General features: G+C 37.9%; 1 long non-coding RNA gene across 1 annotated transcript; it reads left to right on the forward strand.

Moving 5' to 3' along the window:
- The first annotated feature begins 775 nt into the window (after positions 1–775).
- LOC108267172 (uncharacterized) lies at positions 776–21,566 on the forward strand. The gene is made up of 3 exons (XR_001813035.3): positions 776–1,144; positions 6,610–6,661; positions 18,936–21,566. It is a non-coding gene; the product is annotated as an uncharacterized LOC108267172 (long non-coding RNA).
- The last annotated feature ends 2,036 nt before the right edge of the window (positions 21,567–23,602 follow it).

Genomic DNA, 23,602 nt, shown 5'->3' on the forward strand with positions numbered 1-23,602 from the left:
TAATTGTTTTAATGGTATTTGTAGTGGAAACCAATAGAATTTCTGTAGTGGTTTCTATTGCGGTTTTTTTTTTTCTTCAGCAGGGATTGTAGGGCAGCACACTGATTTACATCTATGGGCAGTTTAACTTATTCATAAATTTTCAAAAATAAAACTTGTAGCTTTTATATCCATACATGCAAATTCACAAACAAACCCAATTTTAAAGCTTTTATGAAAGAAATGGAGTTTGGCATTGATACAAACAAAGAAGCCATTAAAACGTTACCAGCCTCCTCAGAGCACAGCATTTTTTGTTTAAACTGTTTACATTTATGTCCTTTCTTATTTTTATTAATATATTTGACTCATTGTGTGTTTATTGATACTTTTATTAATGGAATGAATCACTCTGATCTGTACATGTTGCTTAAAATGAAAAAAAAAAAAAGCACAAAATTTCCAAAGAATTTGATTCCTTTTGAATTTTGCATTGTGAGAATTTGTGTCAAGAAATTTCACCCGTCCCATTAAAAACTGATATGTCAGTGCAAGGAATATTCCTTTGATTTGTATGAAAATAGAGCAATATGTCGATTGTTAAAAATGAATGAAAAACTCGATCTTAGATGGCATAGATTAATTACAAAGCTTTATATGCCATTATGGATGACATGGTGGCGCCGAGGGTAGTGGTACCACTTTCCACAGTTAGATCTTGATGCTCAGACTAGAGCCTGTGTGGAGCTTTACATCCGTCTGAGTTTCCTCTTGGAACTTAGGTTTCCTTCCGCCTTCCAAAAAATTATTATTGGTAGTTTCAATCCCGTTGAATCTAACTCCTGGACGCCATTGGTTTCGCATCACGTCAGTCTCCTGCGCGCACTCGCTGTGCCCTGTGAACGCGCATCGGCCGCGTGCACGCGCAGACAGCGTGCCCGACCGGAGTCTGTCTGGAGTCTGTCTGAAACAAACTGAGCACAAATGTCGCTGATGGGACTTTCGGGAGACTCGGCGGAACTTTATAAATACGCAGGACCCGACAGCACGCGCAGACTTCTGAAGTCTCTGAATCCAATTTTAACTGTAGCGCATTGAAAACTTTTTAAAATCTCTTTTAATTCCGTGACGTTTCTTTCATCAGACAGTTCATTTTAAAGCACAGGTAAGAGCACGGATATGGCGCGTGGCCGTGTTTAACGGTAAAACGAAGCTGGGAGTGGTATTTAGGATAAACAACAATAATAACACAACAAATACACACTGTGTCTGTTATAACAGTGTTATTGTTGCAGGCTGTTGTGGCTAGCACGCGCGACTTATTCGTTACATTTCTCCGTCTTTAATGTATGGATGCTTTGCGGTTTTGCCGTTGCTTAGTAACGTAGTCACGGAGCACTTTTAAACTTCAACGGACAAACGCTCGAGCCCGCCCTCTTTGAAGCGCGCGACCACCTTTTGTCCTCCCTGATGCGGCACAGGTGATGACGCACCTGCAGTCACGTGACCGCAGTTCTACGTTCATTTATCAGCACAAAATGATGGCGTCTCTCTCTCTCTCTTTCTCTCTCTTTCTCTCTAGATATCACACGTTTATTTTAAAAAACGCAACACGCTCGCTTATTGTGGAATTAAATATGGCTGCTCCTGATTGGTTGCCATGTGACAGTAAGTCACGCCCACTCTAGCCCCTTTTTAAAGTATTTAAGCTTTTAAATTGAGGGTTTTAAAGTCTAATAAAAGGAACAGAACGTCTGTTTAACGTGTTTGCCAACATTACAGACTAAATACTTTTTTTTTAAAGAGACCTATTTAACACCCTTTTTGCCTGCTATCACCTCAACATTACTATTGATCGCACCATAATTCTGTATTCTGATTGGTCAGAAGCTGTTGATCCATTTTCTATAGTCAGTAGTTCTGATACTAGCACTTTATATTAATGTGCCAGTTTTAATGGCTATTATAGGCCTATAGCTAGCTATAGCTATTGTTCATATTCAATCTACGGCTAATGATGAATGGAATTAATTATTGTAGCCTATGTTATTGTCGATTCGGTGAAGTTTTCTATAAGGAGACGTGTGTATTTAATGTTTATTGAAGGAGTCTCCGGCGTCAGCGCTCAGAGTTTGGCGTTCGTCGGTAACACGACAAGCTGCGTTTATTTCATTTTTTTTTGTCTTATTAACTTAATGAGAAAGAAAAACGAGAGTCTGGTGAAGGAAATTGATGTTCGGCAATATTAAACGTAACTATAAATGGATAAAATGTACGATTAGTTGGCACATCTCTGTGGTGTAAGAGGAATAAAACACTTCAGGACATCCTGTTATTTAAAAGAATTGACCCTAACGTCGACTATTTTCCTATAACAACGAAACACACGTTATGTAAGTGGCATGTAAGATCGCCTCGTTCTTCTTTTCAAGGGCGCGCACAATTAGGAGTGTCCCACTGTGTTTTTATATATTTAATTGGACAAATCAATCACGACTTTCTGTTATTATTTGTTATACTGTCATATTGAATCGTGCTTTCTAACTGAGAAGTCTTGTTATCTGTCGAAGATTGTGTTTGTACTGCGGTTTAGGGCACTAGATAGGGCACGAGCGAGGGCGTGAAGGAGAGCGGTCGCTTACACCGAGCACGTGTACACATTCTTCTCGTCAAACAAAGAAACAAAGACCAACAACTATATGGAGCTACGTGTTTGGAAGTTAAGCTTTAAAAAAAAAAAATCGAATCTAAATAAAAAACAGGCGCAGTGCACGCACACACACACACACACACACTTTCATTTTGTTTATTCACACTAGGTCTTAATTCAAACCGTCATCTTTCGAAGTTCTGATACAGACTCTGCAGAGAGGATTCCCACTGGTCCAAACTTGGCTTGATTGGCAGTGTTTAAAATCTCGCCACACACCCTTTCTGTTTCTCGTTATTATTTTCACAGTGTTAAATATTTTGTAATAATAATAATTATAATCATAATAATAATCAAAACACCAGTGTGGATGTCTATTAATTGTTGAATTCTGGATTCTGATTGGTCAGGAGGTGTCGGTTCATTTTCTACACCATCAGTTTATATTAATGAGCACGCTCCTTCTGAATTCGAACACGTTATCATTTCTATAGTAACAGCTTTATTTAAGATTTATGGAAGGAGTCTCCAGTGTCAGCACTTTGTAACAGTCTGTAGATTTTCAGCGTTTTCTCAGTAACAAGACAAGTTTTTATAGCGAGTGTTTATAGCTGCCATAACATAAGCGAGAACAGGAATGACCTTGTTTCAAGGTCATTCCACAACATTAAATGTAGCTATAAACGGATAAATTAAAAAAGTATAATGTGAAAATGGTGAACTGCTGTGGTATACGAGGAATAAAAATATAGTTATTTAAGTAAGTCATTTCAAATGAATTCGGGCCAATCTGGCAACACTGGTCATTCGGTGTGTGAGGAGGCGCTGTGAGTGTGTCTGAAATTTGCTGCTTCATGTTAGAGAGTGTGTGTGGGTGTGGGTGTGGGTGTGTGTGTGTATATTCAGAGGGTCCATATTGAGGTGGACATCTTTGTTTACATTAACTTCCTTTTTACATCCTTCTTTAAACGTTCACTTCCTGAAATATAAAGAAGTTGGCGCTTTTGGTGCACGAGGAGGCACTGTGTGTGTTTTTTCTTTTCCTGCAGAACATTACAGGTTTCAGAATGTGACTTTTATATAAATATACTTTACAACATGTAATTGTACTATTTATTAGTGCTACTTTTTATTACATACAGTCATACTGTAGTTGTTGCTAATTGAATATCCGAATATATAAGCAGAATCGAAAGCAACCAAAAGGCTTGTTAGAATTTATATTTATCAGAAACGTGGAAATATATGGGGATTTTCCATTAGGATACACAACGGTGTAAATGACAGCGGTAATCGTTATTTCCTTAGAATATTTGAGATCGCAATGATTCGGTGAATTGAGGGAACAAATAATTACGCTGAGGTTCTTTATCGTTATTAAATGACACTGTGGTCCCGCATTGCTTCAAACACAAACGTGAATTTAACGTTAATCTTTTAAATATGAACCTAGCCATTTATTAGCAAGTTAGTCGTGTAAACACGTATCTAAACACGTGATACGTAACATGTGTCAGACTAATACCTATTTATGTTTCAGATCAATTATGCTTATGAACCACCAATGCAAAAACACGTATTCATACAGATTTGTTTAGGAACGGCTTGTCAAAAGCTTTATTACATCCGCAAATGTACATGTAATGACTGAAGATGAACGCTTTAAGGATATTTAAATTCTACGGCTACGTGTTTAATATGTCAGGGTTTCTTCACGCTATGTTCATCCATTCGATTTATTTAACAAGAGCAGAAACGAGATATTCGGCACATTGCGATGTTTATTATTGAGTATTTAAGTGTTAAAGTGTCGCTCCGTTCACTGAAAAAGCTCTCCGGTGGTACCTCGAGTGTGTGTGAACTCTGTGTGTGTGTGTGTGTGTGTGTGTGTGCGGATCAAGCCAAGTGGACGTGTTCTTATATCCCCTCGTGAGACCTCGCTGTCCTCAGATGCCCTTTATATACAGTACACATCTCCTACAATTTATATCATAGCGAGTTGGTCACACAAGGACATGCGTTTTTTTTTCCGTAAACGACTTCCTGTTTGAATTTGTACAAATTTCAGACAGCAAGAAATGGCGATAACGGAGAGAAATAAAATGCAGCATTGAGGTCATTTTTCATTCTGTTTGATTTTCTCCTTGTAGGTTTTAAGCATTAAAATAAAACAAGATGTCTCTAATTACAAGCATTATTATTTTTGCAATTTAATGTCGTGTAATTATAATATATAGAAAAACAATTTAAAAACATTTTTATATGCTGCTGATATTTATGCCTTTTTTTTTCTTTATGAATGTTCTCAGATGGCGTTCAGTACCCAGTCTGTTTCAATTCACAAAGCTTTTGTCCGGAAAGTGTTTTTCGCTGTTTTGCGATATAAACATCAGCCATTTGTTGAGCGTTTTCTTTTTATTATTGAATTACGTTCATTTTCATGAATTTGATGTGTCAACGTTTTAAGGAGTGATGTTCAAGTGTCACGGTAAATGGACAGAAAAGTAAAATGTGTAAAAAAAACAAAACAGAAAAATATGCAAATATGTAAACACGCACACATTCAGACACACACACACACACACACACACACACTCACACACACTCACACACTTACACAAATGCGTCACTTTACACCCGATCAGCATTTTGAATCCGGACCTCTACGAGATTTATAATATTTAAATAAAAATACCTTTATATATTCTTGCACAAATAAAAAGCAGGCCGTGTACACAAAGTGAAAAATCTCTTTGAGCACATTTCGCGTTAGATAAATAACAGTATGTTAAGTTGTCATTTTCGCTAAACAGGTGAATTAGTAGTTTATATTCCTCCATTGCTTTGTGTTACTTTGATTTAAAACTAAAACATGAATCCTGACAGAATTTTGAATTGATTCATATTTTTTAAAAGGTATTTTCTTACAATGAAATCTTTTACTCGTGCCCCCCCGCCCCCCATACTCCGATCATACACTTTACTGAGAATTGAGAAATGACCAGTGTCACTTTATTACACGTTATTTTTTCTGTCCGTTTGTTTGGTTGTTTGCAATGAAATCCGAAGAAGTTGTGCACACATTTTTTACACAAAGTTTCAGCTACAATTCTGTCAAACTGTGTGAAATGTGTGCTCTGTATGTGTGTGTGTGTGTGTGTGTGTGGGGGGGGGGGTGGTATTGGGGTTTGGGGTGTATTTATTTGACTTTTTATGCCACATCTGACATCGTGTGTGATTGTATTTTTTGCTCGTCTGACAAGCCTCAGCAACCACTGAAATCTTAACTCTGTGTGTGTGTGTGTGTGTGTGTGTGTGAGAGAGAGAGAGAGAGAGAGAGAGAGAGAGAGAGAGACATTTATACATTTCGGCATTCATAGAATTTATCATCACAAAATTAGAATAGTAGAGTGTATATATATGTATATATATATATATATATATATATATATATATATAAATATATATATATATATATATATATATATATATATATATATATATATATGCAAACACTGACAATATACTGAGCTTTTTCATATAATTGAAAACATTGCATAAAACAATGCATAAATTCTATATCACAATATAACTGAAACATCAGTGAAATACTTACATAATTAAATATTTTGACTTACATGATATTTATTTATATATATATTTATATTAGTTATTTCATTGTTGAGAGAGTTTTTGCTAAAATGGATTTTTTTTAACTTAAAAAGAAAGAAAAAAAGTGATAAAAGTAAAAAGCTTGGTTAGATAATGCATAATTTGCCAACTTCAGTAAAATTATTTAAAATTCAAGCTATAATTTTTCTTACTGGAAGTTTTAAAGTAACATAAACTCTACTGATGATATTTTGAAGCCCCAGTGATATTAAATTTGCCGTATATTGCGTAACTGTTCATACTTTTATTATTTAACTAGAGCTTTTAATATTGCAATTAATATTTCTTTGTATTTGTAATATTTGCAGGCTGATGGAGGTCATCCTGGAAATTTTCCCCTGGTGCTGTGGCACACTGACAGTAAGTAGAACAAAGTTATTCCGAGCTAAATTAGCATTCTAACTGGTTATTCAGAACTGAGCAGTCCCACATGACTTTACCAACAAAGCAAGAGTCAGCTAAGCGGACGTTTTGATCATGTAAACACAAATTAAAACTTAAGAAATAAAAAAATATAACATTTTATACCATCAGCTTTAAATGAATAGGTTTGGTTGTATTATTACAGACACAATTGTACCCCTATCTTAAATGAACTGCTTCCTCACATTTGCACTATGTCATAGGTGCTTAGCTGAAGTTAGCTAAATCTCCTTGACTGCCCTTCAAAGCCACGCCCACCAAAACATGCACACACCTGAATGCCAGAGGTGGAGCTCGATTTATTGTCTGTATCTACAAATTTTAACTTCATATGTCATTTATACTGTACGACAACGCAGCTGAATTCTGGATTCTGATTGGTCAGAAGGTGTTGATTAACTCACAGGGACTTCACATAAACAGATTCTTTTTAAACATGCGTAATTTTTTACATGTGAAGGTGAATTTTTTGTCTTGCAATGTTTATGAAACATTTATGGAAGGAGTCTCCAGTGTCAGCGCTTTGTAACAGTCAGAGGTTAAGCTGTAACTTGAAGTTTTCCGATATAACAGAAGAGAATAGTGAGCAGTTTCTCGGTTTCTTTTCCAGCTGATGTAAGAACAGAACCTGTCTTGTTTCACGGATGTTCCACAACATTAAATGTACCTATAAATAGGTCAAAAAGTATGAGGTGACATTCTTTAATAATTAGAAAATTGTAATTTTATGAAATTGCTGTTGTGTAAGAGGAGTAAAACACTACAGGATGCGCTGCTATAGGCAAATAATTGACTTCAGGATGGTAACAGTAACTCCGCTTAGTCCTGAATCACATCAGCAAGTTTTAAAGAACTTTTGCAGAGAAAAGATTATCTTCTTAAAATAAAAACTTCATAGCTTCATAGCTCTAGTGGAAAAACTAAAGTAAATTTAGAAGTTTTCACATAAATTTAGCCTCAAATTTTCAGTCTGTCATGTAAGAATAACTTTTTCCTTTAGTTCAATTTTGATATAATTTAATCTCCCTTTTAAGTTTAAAGGTGAAATTTTAGTGGAAAGTGATGCGTCTGATGATAAAGTTAGCTTAACCATGTTATTTTAAAGACGTGTATGAAAATTTGGGTATGTATGTATTTATGAAAATAATTTTTTTTCAACTGCAGCTTTGAAGTTTTAAAGCTAAAGCAGTAATTGTCCGATACCAGACATGCCTGATTGATTCAGTTTGAGCTAGAGGTTCATTGTGTTCATATGTTTTATTTTTGGCCAAATCTTCCTAATGGGTGATGTTCTACAAGCGTCTATTTCCTAAAATGATGGAAAATATGGAAAATCTGATACGAAATTTCAGGCTAATGTCAGCCCATCTTTAATATCTTTAATCAATTTTTTAACCAAGCATAAATACTAAAGATCTGACCAAGCTGATAATGAAAATTACAATAAAATGAATAACATAGGGATTTGTGACACAAACTCACCTGTCAATTAACCAAAATGAAACTGCCTGTATAAAATATAACACTTTTTCTGTTTTTGTTTTATTACAACCAACAAAATATAAGATTATTAAACCTATTTCTGTACATTTCTAGTAGTTTCAAGCTTGAACTTTTTTTTAGCACAATGATCTTCCAATAGAACAAGATTATATCAAGCTAGAAACTAGTAACAAAATGTACAAAAATAGGTTTAATAATCATCATTTCGTTTTCTTAGAATCCTATAATTGAAAATACTAGATACATTTGATTATATTTAAGATATTTACTTGCTGAGATGCCATTTTTTGCAGTATACAGGTATACATGGTAATTAACAAAAACCAATAGATATTCCATAATATGATATCACAATTGATAATCATCAGTTGATTTTCTTATAACTATTTGTTGTATTGGAAGTTTTTTTGAAGTAAACATGCATACATTTGCATACTTAGTAATAAAACCAGAAAAATACCTTCTCTGGTTGATGTTAAAATTAAAATATTTATTTTACCGTAAAGACATTAAAGAGAGAGACCTTTGTAAAAAAAAAAAAAAAAAAAAAGTTTTTAAATTTGGTTGGAAAAATCATTTGTTTATTTCTAAATCAAGAAAATATGATGTACTGTTATTAAACAGTGCAATTTTTCAGTATAAAATCTAACATGAATCCAAAAATAATCAACCTTTTGGAAATGTACCTCTGTACTAAGCTTCAGAATAGGGACAGGAGTTAACATGCAAAATTTTATGTAGGTTTTTAGTGCTGAATTTAGAAACAAAAGATTTTAAGGAAAGCATATTCAAAAATACAGTGTGTTTTAATTTGCTCCCAACCTACTTAGTTTGTCTTATAAGGTTTATAAAAGAAATATGTATATCATAATAACAGGAAACAACTTTTTTGCACTGATATAGACTTATGACGTGATGTGCTTGCGAAGTGGACGGAGCTTAAAGCCTTCATCAAATTTGCTAAGTTTCTCCTAGGTTCTGACATTTTTATTACTACAGTTTAAGAGAAGAAATGTTATCCAAAAATCCAATATAAATGTCTGATCAAAATAGTTGTTTCTACATGTTGTGTCATGTCTTAAACATAATGAAATGGAGTCGGAGTCGTATTTTCATGTATTTTTGTGTCATTTCATGTTGAAGTGAAATTTTGTAAAAAATAAACAAATAAATAAATAAATAAAATAAAATTCTCTACAGTTCAACAATCTGAATTCTGTGAAAGCAGAATAAATATTTATTTATTTATTTATTTTTGATACATCTCTATTTTCTAAATAAATTTTAAAACTTTTGTGAGCCATTTAATTATTTTTAAAACGTATATTTTAATGACTTTTTAATATCAGGTGGAAAATGTTAGCTATTTGATGGCGTTCATTAAAATATAAATACCTACAATTCACTAGAAATGTGTTTCATCAGATTATTTGGAGTGAATAATCCTAATGTGCAGATTGTCTGATTAACAGTCTGATTAGTCTTGTAATTGTATGAGGATAATCACGTGTGAATGAGATTGGGTCCATTGACTTTCCTCACACGTGCTTATAATTTCACTATCATTAAATCTTTTTGCTATGACTTCTCTCTCACTCGGAAGAAAGAGAAATGAAAAAAAGGAATCAGGGAATTAAAAGGAAAAGAAAGAAAATGTTATAATCAATTTCAAATAAAAAAGAAAGAAAAGCAGTTTCAAATTCCAAATGATTTGTTTAATTTACATCACATTTCAAAATTACTTTCCTCATCTTAGCGAATACTCAAAATGTTTGTCTTCTCATTTATTTCTTTTTCATTTTTTTAGTGACAAGTTTCTTCCAGTTATGTTTATGATTCGAGTTTACTCTGCAGAACTTAATAATAATAATTAATAGCAGCTATAGGTAAAACACTTTAAATCTGTATAGCATTAGTTAAGTCTGTATGGACATTACTTTAATTAGTCAGATATTTAAAAAAAAAAAAAAAAATCTTACAGCTATTTTTTCCCCCCAGCATGGCCATACTGTTTCATTTAAGCTAAAAATACTTTAATCTGTTAATCTGTTAAATCAGCTTTCGGATTTTGGAGTTAATGGATTGTATACGCATTTGAAAAACAATGTCTTTTTTACAAGCGTGTACGTATGTTCCTATTGAAAAAGCGTTGTTTTTTTCACCGATGAGTTAGTAGTTATCATATTCATTCTTTTTCCTTTTTACGTCTCAGACAGTTGAATTTATTTATCCCATATTAAATGAATTCTTTAAAAAATAATTATTTGTTCAAAACTTTCTTCCCTATTATTATTCTATGTTAGATTTCTAAACATAGTTCATTTCTCCATAGTTTTTGAATACCCACTATTTTGGCTTTTTGTGATTTTGCGATGCGAGAAGCTGGTGTGTGATATTAAACCTCACATGAAAAAAGGGTTGCCAATAATTGTGTGTGTGTGAGAGAGAGAGGGGGGATTTTGTGGCTTATTGTCCAGTACTTCGCTGCTTCACTGACTCAGGTACACAGTGTTCCAGAAGATTCTTTGCGCTCTCGAGTTTTCCATTAGCCATGAAATCTAAATCAGTCCTGCGCTCCTTCCTTGCTTTTCTGCTTTACAACTGCTGTGAAGATATCTTCAGTATTTATAGCTACACAATGTCCAACATTTAACCACACACCATAAATTCATACAGAATTCGTTTATACATTTTGGGAATCCATCACATTATATCATAACTATGATAAGTGATAAAAAAAAGGACAACAAGGCAAGCGGTTATAAAAAAGTCTACGGTTACTTTTTATCTGTGTATGGTTGCGTTTGATGTTGTGGAACATCCGTGAAACAAGTTAGTTCCTGTTCTCACTTACATTCTAGCAGTAATAAACATCCAGTTCCTCACCAGCCACTCTTTTTTTCTTCTTTCATAGAGTTAATAAGACAAAAACAAAAAACAAATACTGAGAAACCACACAAAAGCGTAAACTCCTCTGTCCTGAAGATGTCCTGATGAAAACTTACAGCTTTACCTCTGACCTCTGACACTGGAGACTCCTTCAATAAATGGTAAAGAAACATTTCCTTAAAAGAGAAAAAAACCTTCACCACATTAACAATTGGACACAAGTCTAACTTGTTACTGTAGAAACAATCCTGTAGAAATTATGGAAAATTGATCAACACCTCCTGACCAATCAGAATCTAGAATTCAACAACACTGGTGTGTAAATGTTTAGAAAAGAATAACTGGACCATGAAGAAATAATTACATTTTTGTTTTTTTCTGTTTTTTTTTTTTTTCAATTTTGTTTTGTTCCTCACATCATCTGTGTGTAGAGTTTTGAATAAAACTCAAGGACTGCCTTCAGACTGTGTTCTTGGGCACTTGAGTACATCTCAAGTTAGAATGGTTGGGAATCTCTTTTGTGACTCTGATAGTTTCTGGAACTTTCCTAAACTATAAGTGAACCTTGGAAAAGCAGTGATCCTCAGAACTCCACCAGCTCTGGGATGTTCAAAGATGGAGTGAAATTGTCTACAAAGCTTTCGAGTGGCACAACAGAAAAGCCTTCACACTATCGTCATGAGATCGCAATGATGCCACGGTTACCATGGCCTGGGGTCCAAGGGAGCACATTTGGTCTTTGCTGACTGAGTTGGAGTGCTAGGGTGTCTCGGAAGACACGGCCACACAATGGTAAGGTTCACTTTGAATTTTTGAAAGGTCTTGCTCAATTCTCAAAGCTACAAGGGTGTCTCTTTCGGGTTGTTCTGCAGATCCCATACTTCATATTTAGTAATACATGAATCCAGTAAGTGGGTCACGGTGGTTAGCACGTTTGCCTCACACCTCCAAGGTTTGGGGGTTTGACTCTCATCTTCTCCCTGTGTGTGCGGAGTTTGCACGTTCTCCACGTTCTCCAATTTCCTTCCCCAGTCCACAACATGCGTTGTAGGCTGATTGGCATTTTCAAGTTGTCTGTACTGTGTAAATGTGTGTGTGATTGTGCCTTGTGATGATTTGGCACCATGTCCAGCGTGTCCTCTGCCTTGTGCCCAGATTTCCCTGGGATAGGCTCCAGGCTCCCCCAAGCCCCTGTGTAGGAAAAGTGGTATGGAAAATGGATAGATGGATGAATTCAGGAAACGAGGGCATGGTGTTCCAGCAGGTACCATTACCACCTCACAAATCCAGGGTTCGATCCTGAACGTCCCGCCATATCTGCGTTCCCTCTGGATTCTCCGGTTTCCTCTCACCTCGCAGTTGCTCCTGCTGCATCACAAGGTCACACATAATACACTCGTTGGAAAACGCTATCTGCACTCTTCTGCACACGTGATGTCACAATTGTTCAGCGTGTGCTCTAATTGACAAGGGAGAGAGTAACGCCATCCCTCCCACCCAGCGAACGCAGCCAATTTTACTCACTTGGGCTCCTGGACATGAATGGCTGTTCCTTCGTGGCGCGTTGGATTCGAATTCATGATCTTTCGATGATACCTCGCATTTCTGTTGCTTTTCTTAATCGCTGTTAACTGTAGATGAGTTTTCAAAAGGGTGTGAGGCTGTGCAAGGGACTGGTATGCCATCCAGGGTGTATCACTGCCTTGCACCCAACAGTCCTGATTGGGATTGCCTTCAGTTTCACTGAAATCCTGACCAGTTAATTGCAGATAAACACACACCAAACCAACAAAAATATATTTAGGAGTGTATTTTAAAACTTGCCCCTGCTGATCATACTATATTTTGGTTGCACCATTGACCAAAATGCAAAGGTACCATCATTTGCGCAAGTCCTACTGTGTTCCATCGTTCTGTCCCGCTGGATATATTAGTTATCTCTCGCAGTCTTGTCTTTATTCTGACATTTCTCCGAAGAAGTCTTTAGAGGATGGAAGTGCTTACATGCCCCAGGGACTCCTTTCTTCCTTGCTGCTTGCCTCGCATGATGGCTTGAAGTCAACTCTTCAGGTCTCTCTCTCTCTCTCTCTCTACCGTTCAGTCTTCCCACTGAGGACGCACGCACGTCTCAGGGTGTGTTTTGGCAAGCGTAGCCGCTTTTCCTTGAAACACGTACAGTACACTTCACCACAACACAGTGGTGTCGAGGGAAAACACCCCGGGATACAGATATCGCTGTGGGGGTGAGTCGTACCTTTTAGCCCTGCCCCAGGAGGCTCACATGAATCGATCGTGATCTACAGAACTCGTGAATCTGCGAATGCATGCGGTATGCTAACACGCAAAACCGCGATTAAACTAGCTTCGCTAATATAACAAGGTGCTCTCGTGCCTGCAGTGTTTTGGTTCATTACATTACAGACACCATTCTAGTTTTCAGATGAGACGTACGTACGCATTTAAGGTGGACAGATTTCTAATTCTCATACGCCTGCCTGATTTATTTATTTATTTATTTCCACAAATAGACCGGTCGAGATAAAACAATCTGTAACATTCCGTTATTGGGGAAGAATGTTATTTCAATTTTTATCTTCTTTCTCATTTTGAAAAAATATCTCTCCACATCTTTTTGCGCTCTTCTTTCTTTTTTCCTTTCTTTCTAGTTTGTGCACCTTCTTTCTTTCTTTCTTTCTCTTTTATATGCTTTTGTTTTATTCCTTCTTTCTCAGTATTCAGTGTTGTCTGAGAAACGAGTCAGTTCCTGTTCTGACTTATGTAAGAGCAGCTATAAATGCGGCTAGGAAATGTGGAGGAGTTTGTTTGCAGAAGCGCGTGACACAGCTGAACACCTGTACGCACTGGCAGCTACATTCAGCTGAGAGATTTCACTTCAGACCTTCAGCACCTTCCTCTGGTCACCATGTCGCGCAAATTAGAGCCGAACATGACACAGCGCTCCAATTTGTCCATTCTAGAGCTTTATTTTACCTTCTCCTCATCATCTGTTTGTTTCTCTGCTGCTTCCTGTTCCTCTGCCTGTCCTGTATCTGGTTCTACATGCTAATCATTGTCCTGTTTGTGGTTCCACACACTAGCCATCGTCCTGTTTGTGGTTCTACACGCTAATCATCGTCCTGTTTGTGGTTCTACACGCTAATATTCATCCTGTTTGTGGTTCTACACGCTAATATTCATCCTGTTTGTGGTTCTACACGCTAATCATCATCCTGTTTGTGGTTCTACACTCTATCCATCGTTCTGTTTGTGGTTCTACACGCTAATCATCATCCTGTTTGTGGTTCTACACGCTAATCATCATCCTGTTTGTGGTTCTACACGCTAATCAATGTCCTGTTTGTGGTTCTACACGCTAATCATCGTCCTGTTTGTGGTTCTACACGCTAATCATCGTCCTGTTTGTGGTTCTACATGCTATCCATCGTCCTGTTTATGGTTCTACACGCTAATCATCATCCTGTTTGTGGTTCTATACGCTAATCATTGTCCTGTTTGTGGTTCTATACGCTAATCATCGTCCTGTTTGTGGTTCTATACGCTAATCATCGTCCTGTTTGTGGTTCTATACGCTAATCATCGTCCTGTTTGTGGTTCTATACGCTAATCATCGTCCTGTTTGTGGTTCTACATGCTAATCATCATCCTGTTTGTAGTTCTACATGCTATCCATCGTCCTGTTTGTGGTTCTACACGCTAATCATCATCCTGTTTGTGGTTCTATACGCTAATCATTGTCCTGTTTGTGGTTCTACACGCTAATCATCGTCCTCTTTGTGGTTCTATACGCTAATCATCGTCCTGTTTGTGGTTCTATACGCTAATCATCGTCCTGTTTGTGGTTCTACACGCTAATCATCATCCTGTTTGTAGTTCTACATGCTATCCATCGTCCTGTTTGTGGTTCTACACGCTAATCATCATCCTGTTTGTGGTTCTATACGCTAATCATTGTCCTGTTTGTGGTTCTACACGCTAATCATCGTCCTCTTTGTGGTTCTATATGCTAATCATCGTCCTGTTTGTGGTTCTACACGCTAATCATCGTCCTGTTTGTGGTTCTATATGCTAATCATCGTCCTGTTTGTGGTTCTACACGCTAATCATCGTCCTGTTTGTGGTTCTATATGCTAATCATCGTCCTGTTTGTGGTTCTAGATGCTAATCATCGTCCTGTTTGTGGTTCTACATGCTAATCATCGTCCTGTTTGTGGTTCTACATGCTAATCATCGTCCTATTTGTGGTTCTACACAATAATCATCATCCTGTTTTATTATTAATTATACGCTTTTAATAACTGGATATTACTGACATGCTTGTAAATAAGATTAATTTAGAAAGCCGGAAGTCTGAGTCACTGGAGACATTTTATTCATGCTTCCTTTCATTGTCATCTCTCTCTCTCTCTCTCTCTCTCTCTCTCTCTCTCTATCTTTCTTTCTTTTCAAACTTGAAGCTGCATATATTATCAGCATGGCAATAAGTGTAGAGCATAAGCATGTAATAAATATGTAATAAATCTTCCTGCTCCTGGAAATATTTACACACACACACAATGTTTTTTCACTATGTCTCATTTCTTTTTCTTCTATCCTTTATATTCTTTCTTTCTTTTGAGCACTTTTCTTTCTTTGTTAGGTTGTTTATCTTTTTATTTTTTTAATCTTTGTATTTCTTTCTTGTTTGCCTATTTATTTCTGCCTTACATACTGTTTTTTCTTCCTCGTTGTTACTTTTTCTCTTCTATATCTTTGATTGTTTTTATCATGCCTTCTTTCTTTCTTCCTTTTTTTCATCTGTTTGTTGAAGTTTTGGACATTTCTGAAAAGCATTTTTTCCCCATTCTTTTATCCCCCCTTCATCGTTGTTTAAAAGCGCCGGATGTCGTTGCTCACATGCAGGTGTAGTTTAACATCACCATTCTGTCGTCTCTCCGACTCTCCACTCGTCCCCCGAGAGTCCTGTGAGATCTTCGAGGCATTCCAGCGACTTAACACTCAGCTCTTTAAAGCATTAACACACTGTTCATTGTGGATGTCGTTAACGAGCAGCAGACTCTTTTCAATCCTGGTGTGTGAACAGGTGCGAGACGTGAACGAGTGATTAAAGTCCTGCTCCGACCGCACCCTCACAAACGCCACGTTAGAGCTGCGGCCCATCGATAAGCCAGAGCCCACACACACACAATATTAATTTCACGTTTCAGCACACACACACAGCTTCAGGTTCCGAGTAAACACGGCCTCGACGGCGGTGTCAGAGTTATCTCCTATCAATTAGAGCCCGAAGAGGATTAACCTCGAGCACCGAGAGCGGGCAGATAGCAGAGGTCACCTCACCGCTTCATCACTCACCACCTCTCTTTTACCTTCACTCGTTTAACACAGAACATCAGCTAATGTTAACCTCTGACTTTGTAACATTATCTGGAGGAACGTAAGAACAACAGACCAGCAGATAACTGACACGAAGCCGAAGAGACTAACCGCAGACAATATCCTGGATTTCATTGTGTATCAAACTATCCGAATAGCAAATCATCTCATTTACACCTGCTGGATTCCGTATTCTGATTGGTCAGAAGGTGTTGCGGAGTTTTCTTCAAAACATCTTCAAAGCCAAGCATCCCTGGATTCCCTCATTAGATTTCCACCATCTTGGATTTTGTCAAAATATTTTTTTTGGTACTGCTCCTACAAATTTTGTGCAATCATTACAAACTTTGCCACACGCCATCTTCAGAGTAAGCATCACAAAAGTTCTGAAAAGAATTTTAAATCCTCCAAACGACTTGCCCGTAATGGGCCAATGAATATGACAGCGAAGCCACCAAATAGGAAGTGAGGCTGTATCTCAGCAACAGCTTTGTGCACTGGTAGAAAATTTGGTGGGTAGCTTCAGGACCATGACCTGAGGCTAAGCAACAAATTTCGTGACAGAAATGCTTACTGCCATTTGTGCTACTCCTCCTCCAGATTTTGTCCAATCTTCACCATTTTAGCTCCCATCATCTTGAGACCCGTCCGAACAAACATTATCAAAGGAATTGTGATATTCGAAACTGTTCTCCTGTAAAGCACTGACAAATGCAAAAAACAGGATGTGAGGCAGTATCTCTACAATGGATCTACGCGTCATCACAAAACTTGATAAGTATCTCTAGGACTGCGCCACCTTGTGGTCAAGAACTGTAACAACTTAAATGTATTCCCCTTATGTCATTTGACAAGTTGTGCTAAATGTACAGTTCTTTTTTCCTATGATTCTCTGGAGTATGCCGAATTGAATGCACATCAACATCTGAAATTCAAGTGTACTTCCTTGGATTTTGTCAAAAACAGTTTTTTGCTACTCCTACAAATTATGTCAACACCAAATTTGGCATAAAACATCTTCAAACCAACCTGGATGAAAGTTGGAGACAAATGGAAACAAATGTTGACATTCAAAAGGTTTGCCTGTATTGTACCACAAATCTGAAGGCGAAGATGCCAAACAGGGAGTGAGGCTGTATCTCAGCAACCACCTTGCACACTGACACAAATCTTGGTAGGCGTGTTCAGGACCATGCCCCGAGGCTATGTAACAAATTTCATGCTGGCGCCACTTACTGGTCAAAAGTTACAATAACATGCCAAAATGTTTCCATCTAACTGTCATTTTTGCTAGTACTTCTCCAAATGTTCACCGAATTTGACTCACATCATACTGAGAAAAGGCCATCTGATGAGAAAAAAGCATAAATGCTTTAGATTTAGCAAGCAAAAGAAAAATTTCAGGTCAGATCAGTAGCAATCACGACCACAGGTCAAAGTAGCAACAGACAACAGCACAGGTCAGAGCAGTAGCGGCAGCTGCAGCAGCAATGCCACCTTGCTGCCCATCTAGCCCTTTCCTCCTTCCCTGTCCGTGTCCGTTCTCAAAACATACACATCATGAGTGAAACTACAAATCACTCTTGAATCCCTTTGCCTGTAGTTATGACTCTGTTTTCTTGTGGTCGTTTGGGGAACAATTGTAGCACGTCTGCGAATGTGCATCTCACTGAGTCTGGGTGCTTGGCCCCGGGAAATGCTGCTTGCAGTGTAAATTGGACTTTCTTTCTTTCTTTCTTTTATTGTTTGTTTGCTTGCTTCTCTCTCTCTCTCTTTCTCTCTATGTCTCTCTCTCCTTTTTTTTACTTGTATTTCTCTCAGTGTTTCTTCACTGCCATTCTTTCTTTCCTTCCAGTCATGTGAGATTTTTTTATGAATGCTTACTGCTATTTTTGTTTGTTCTTATTATTTCTCCCAACCAGATTAAATGAAACCTTTGTGACAATTCTAAACTAAACCCTGATCCCATCTTCTTCTGCGTTATCCTCTGACAGCAGGGCAAAAAAACTGATCCGGACTTTATCCCACTCTTCCTCTCGCAGCGTTCACCTCACTCGTCCTGGGAAATCCCACTCTGGGTTTAATTGTGTGAGCGTGTAACACATCCCTGTGCACACTCAGTGGGGGGGGGGGGGGGGGGGGGGTGTTCACATTCTCCCTGTCCTCTGTGTGTGTGTGTGTGTTTAATAAACCACGGTGCAGACTTTCACACTCTCACACTTTCATTAAGCAGCTGCTCCAGGCAAACGCGCAGCTTTATCAATCACCACAAAACCACCGCATCACAAAAAAAGAACTTTTAAATCAACAGGAAAAAAAATACTACAAGTTACTTTTTTAAATAGTAAATAATAAACTATTAATAATAAATGATTTGCCAGAAAGTGTAAAGCTCTTGGTAACGTACGTTCACTTTCATCTGCAGATTGATCTGACGGTGTGAACGGTTGTGAACGTGCACGTGTCGCTCCGGTGTGAAATCTCACCTGCCGCACTTTCATGTTGCATCACAACAACTTCAGCATGATCGCTGATCAAAACACAGCTAACAGCATCAGGTCTGTGTGTGTGTGTGTGTGTGTGTTTGCGTTGAAGCGGAGTGACTGTTTCCACCCTGAACTGTTTTATTCCTCTCACACCACAGCAATTTCCATTCATTATTCATTAAAGAACAACACATCATATTTTTTATCCATTTCTAGTTACACGTCGTGGAATATCCATGTTACTGAGAGACCGCCAAAAGGGCTGAACTTCTGATTTTTTGTGTCGGAAAACCTACTGACGGTTACAAACGCTGACACTGGAGACTCCTTCCATGAATGTAGAAGAAAGTCGGAAATATTGACCTTTTTTTGTCGTGTGGATTACCTGACAGATTTAGACTCTTAAGACTGTTTTAGCACTACAGGTTACCGCTCCTACCAGACGAGCGCGATCGTTACGAAGACGTAAAAATTCCCAGACGTTTAGAGGAGAAGCCGCCATTTTAGACTCTTTTTTTTTGTTGTTGTTGAAAACAGGAAGCGGCCATTCTGTAATCTTCTTTCTGCGGTTGATGTCAGGGTGCAGATGTCACCTCAGCACATAAAATAAAAACTAGGGATGCACTGATACCGATACCAGTACTCGGGTGTTGGCCCGATACTGTGCTCATGTACTCGTACTTGTACTTGTAAAACTACCCCGATACAACCGCACCAATACCACTTTATGACAACGTGACATAGCCTAACCTCTCGTCAGTTGAGCGGGTAGTCAGAAGAGGAGCAATGTCAGCAATTTGGAGATATATTAAGATAAGTGATGATGATAAAAGTAGAGCAGACTGCAAACTATGCTCTGCTAAACTGTCAAGAGGAGGGGTAAAAAATAGCTCATTTAACACAAGCAATTTGATTAAACATCTAAAGAACAAACATAACGCCGAGTGCAAAGAGTTTTCTAATGCTAGCAGAGGGAAACAGCAACAACCAACTTTGCAGCAAACGCTGGAGAAGCGAGAGAAAATGTCCAGAGACAACCGACGGGCAGTAAAAATAACAGAAGCTCTTACCCAGTTCATTGCTCTTGATCAGTTGTCAGTTGTAAATAATACAGGATTTCGTCGTCTTCTTGGTGTACTTGAGCCAAAGTATGAGATTCCCAGCCATCACCACATTACAGATACCACATTACTAAAGCTGCATGACTTGGTGAAAAAGCACATCAGGAACCTGTTGCAGGACATTTCGGCCTTCAGCTTCACCACCGATATTTGGACTAGCAGTGTCAGCCCAATGTCTCTTATAAGTTTAACAACACACTGATTTGATGAGGATTTTACTCCCCAGAGAGTCGTTTTACAAGCAACGCAGTTTAGGGGGTTTCTCACTGGTCAAGCTGTAGCATGTGCGTTTGATGACGTGGGGCATTCGGAAAAGTGTGAAGTACTCATATCAGTACTTGGTATCGGCAAGTACCCAAATGTAAGTACTTGTACTTGTACTTGGTCTGAAAAAAAGTGGTATTGGTGCATCCCTAATAAAAATGTCCTCAACATGCATTTAGAGAACCGGAGCTAACTGGTTTCGTGTTGGTGAGAGTTGACGCCACTTCTTGTTTCGATTGTTTTACTATTACAGTGCGACACGTTTGAGATTTTAGGACTTTTGTAAAGGGTACTGCGTTCGTTCAGCGGGTCGACACCCTCTACCCAGCCGCACGTGTAAGGAAGCGCGTGTTGATGGAAGACATCGGAAGGTACCATCATGGGTCTGGGATTCTTCGTCAGATCACACACGTGTTTTGTATTCATATCCCGATTCGGACTGTCGGTGACGTTATGTCGACGCAGCAACTTTATAGCTCACGCTGAACATAGTTCCACTAGTGATCAATTTAAATGTTATTTTCATCGTACGTGAAATATCTAGCTAGTAGGAGCTGAGATTATGATTGATGCATAGATGTGTTTAATCACTGTTTCTGTTGTTCTGAGCAAAAAGGAAGAGAACTGAAGACGTTCATTATTTTCCATCTCTCTCTCTCTCGCTCTCTCTCTCTCATGAGGTTTTCATGAGGATCGTGAGGGACATTTCGGTGTGTTTGTCGTGTCTATCCTGCGTGTCTGTTTAAACACACGTTCCATAATCAAGGACAGAGCTTTTGGCTTTTGGCTCAGGAAGGCCCCAGGTGGTGTGTGTGTGTGTGTGAGAAATGTCAGCGGAAGCTCGTCTCAGCGGCCTGAATGGAGACAAAGCCCAGTGGACACACAGCTCTGCCCTTTTCTCTTTGGCCCCGTTGCCCTCTATACCCTTTGATTAGCCGAGTAGGGAGCACTGACCCCCACCTCTCTCCCCGCCACTCAACCCCCTACTGCACCCCCACCACTTGCCCCCGCAGCACCCTCCAGAGTGCGCACTTGTCCACCGGTGACCCCTCCTTCCGGAAACGTCCGCAGTGGGAAAGTGGAAATGTTGCACGAGGGCGTCCGGGACGCGGCATCGTGCACCTTGACCCGTCTAGACGCTTTTTTTTATCCATTTCTGTTTGTTGCCAAGCAGGCCAAGTGAACTCTGACCTCTTTCATGTCACTTCTTTTTTTATTCTTTTTGTAAAATTATTTTTACTTTCTTCATTTTTATTTTTTTAGTCTCCATTTAAAGCTAAAGATACATAATTCCTTTAACATGCGGACTAAAACTTCTCTCTTTTTTTTGTTATTTGAGGTAAAACTTAAACTTAAAAACTCACCTTTATCGTACTTTTTTAAAAAAAATTTAGCTACAGACAATTTTTTGATTTTTCCCCCTATTTATTTATTTATTTATTTATTTATAAGTTGGGGGTTTTGTGTGTTTGTTTGTTTGTTTGTTTGTTTGTTTGTTTTTTTGCAACTGGAATACCGAGGATGGTTTATTTCCTCCCCCTCCCCCGGTGAGATTGTGTAATTCCACATTTCCTGTAAGTACCACTTTGGTTTAGTGTATTACATCATGTTCAGTTCTATATATATTTTTGAAACCTGTTTTAGTGGCACATTTCCTGTAAAAGCCGATTCAGCTTCATTCAAATGTAATATCATTTCTTTTTTAAAATGGAGAAATATTTAGAACACTTGTTTAAGCTGTACATTTCAAAACCGCTTATTAGTCGTAATTAATCATTACATGGAGAAATTGCAGAAACAATTATGTTTATATTACGTTATAAGAGTGATGCGTGGAGGATAGAGAATTAATATTTGTCGATATAGTCACGTTCTCGTGTTTGTTTTTTTTATTTTGGTAATTTTGTTTTATTATTTTTTTTTATACAGGCTCAATTTCAGCATTTTCTATTTAGATTTAGTTTTTAAAAGATAATCAGCCATGAACATTTTTCAATTTCCGCGGACCTACTCTTAATCTATATTTATAGCTAGAAAATGTATACAATTTCTTTATTTTGAAAAAAAAAAAAAATTTAACCAAGAATTATAAAATATTCAGTGCTTAAAAATGTTTTGCTGGTATTGTAGTGAGTGTAGAATTTGAATAAAGTGTTTTACTTCTTATAGTTTTACTTGAATATTCTAATTCATGCCCTAATTTAATCTTAAATTAAGAAGCGGGGGGAAAAAACACATAATATAAACACATTTAATTATAATTTATATCTTGAATTAAATTTTCGAATGATCTTTCGAACAGTTCAATGGATTTTAGGGATCAAATGGATTAAAGCTTCCCAAAACACACGGCAGCAAAAAGCAAATCAGTATCAGTCGATAGGCGGTGAATATAAGCGCTGCTCTTCGAAACACTTTTATGTTTTCTGTGGAATTTCGTGAGAACTGTTCTGAGGTGCGCCTTCAGAAACCGTCTCCTCAGGTTTGGTATCGGTTCGAGCGCCTCGTTCTTCCAGCCATCCCATCTCGGATCGGTCCGACAAAAACGAGAAAATGGCAGCCGCAATGCAACACTCCCTCGCTCCACCCACTCCACCATTTCCCATCCCCACCGCTCCGTCTTTCGTTTACTCTTGTGTTTATTTATTTATTTATTTATTTTTACAATCACCACATTTATCAAACGAATCAGATCCACTGTGCTAGACGTTGCTAGGATTCTGTCTGACATCATGATCGTGTCGGGGTTTTTTTTCCATTAAAAATGATTATATGAAAACTAGACATCTGTGATGGACTCGTATATTTTCCCATCCCTCCAAACTGATACCAAGCTTTTCTGTCCAGTTAAACATATCAGACACATGCAGTTGGTGCTCTACCGAAGGGGTAGCTGCTAACTGCTAGTGCTTGATACAAGATTGATATCATGCTGTCGGCATTGTATTTAAAAACCTGGTGCGAACAGAATCTCTAGCTGTAAGCCTCCGACCCTGTGGAATGTGAGTTTTTTTGGGTTGGGCCCTGGAATGTTTAACGCAACGTGCTTTGAGGTCCAAACACTGAGGTACATGTGCTTAGCACTGTACTGTAAACCGCTAGTTACTAATTACTAGCATTTTGGATAGATATAGAAGTATGTGATGAAATTCCATTCTCTTGTACTTCCTGTTTCCGTAACAACCCGACACCGTCATTTAAACGGATTAAATATGTCACGT

The sequence above is a fragment of the Ictalurus punctatus genome, chromosome 7, assembly GCF_001660625.3.
Source record: "Ictalurus punctatus breed USDA103 chromosome 7, Coco_2.0, whole genome shotgun sequence".
NCBI lineage: Eukaryota > Metazoa > Chordata > Actinopteri > Siluriformes > Ictaluridae > Ictalurus > Ictalurus punctatus.